The following is a 983-nucleotide window of genomic DNA, read 5'->3' as shown; positions in this document are numbered from 1 at the left end:
TTATAAATTGCAAGGCTACTCACTATCAGATTTTGCATTAACAACATGCAGATTAATGCATTTTTTGAAACTGAAACTTGACTTCTTATCTTTTTCTCTTCCCTGTTCCAGTCCATCTATTTTTGTCTGCGGACGTGCCAATTGTATGTAACATAGAAAACCTACAGCACAATACTAGCCCTTCAGCCTACAAAGCTGTGCCGAACATGTCTTTACCTTAGAAATTGCCTAGGGTTACCCATAGCCCTCTATTTTTCTGAGCTCCATGTACCTCTCCAGGAGTCTCTTAAAAGACCCTATCGTATCCACCTCTACCACCGTCACCAGCAGCCCATTCCACACACTCACCACCCTCTGTGTAAAAAACTTACCCCTGACATCTCCTCTGTACCTACTTCCAAGCACCTTAAAACTGTGCCCTCTCATGCTAGCCATTTCAGCCCTGGGAAAAAGCCTCTGACTATCCACACGATTAATGCCTCTCATCATCTTATACACCTAAAATGACCTTAGAAATTTTGGATGTGATGCAATTGAACTAGGGGTGGGTATATTACTTTGTGACATAAAGTCAGCGCCTGAACAGGGACTTGAACCCTGGACACTCAGATTAAAAGTCTGATGCTCTACCGACAGAGCTATCCAGGCCCTATGTGTCCTACTTCGTTGCATTTTCTGCGGGTTTTGCCTTTAAATCTGCATTGGTCTGGTGTATGTGAGCCCCTGCCACAGCGATAACACATTCGTTCAGCCAGGCCAGTTTCTGTTTAGACTTTTCAGTTTTCTTCATGGTCACTTTCCTTCCTGACTGCAACTCAATTGAATTAACTTTTATTTCTCGCATCCTTCACATACATAAGGAGTAAAACTTTTTACCTTACGTCTCTGGCTAAATGTGCAATGTGAAATTTATAGTAATTTGTAATAAATAGTATGTACAACAGGACAGTCAATATAGCATAGAAATACAATTGTATCAGTGT

General features: G+C 41.3%; 1 non-coding gene across 1 annotated transcript; it reads right to left on the bottom strand.

Annotated features, from left to right (window-relative positions):
* Positions 1-575: 575 nt before the first annotated feature.
* trnak-uuu (transfer RNA lysine (anticodon UUU)) lies at positions 576-648 on the bottom strand. The gene has a single exon. It is a non-coding gene; the product is annotated as a tRNA-Lys (tRNA).
* Positions 649-983: the final 335 nt, after the last annotated feature.

The sequence above is a fragment of the Hemitrygon akajei genome, chromosome 5, assembly GCF_048418815.1.
Source record: "Hemitrygon akajei chromosome 5, sHemAka1.3, whole genome shotgun sequence".
Taxonomy (NCBI): Eukaryota; Metazoa; Chordata; class Chondrichthyes; order Myliobatiformes; family Dasyatidae; genus Hemitrygon; species Hemitrygon akajei.
Note: the sequence above shows the minus strand (reverse complement) of the source record. Positions and strands in the feature narration are given on the sequence as shown.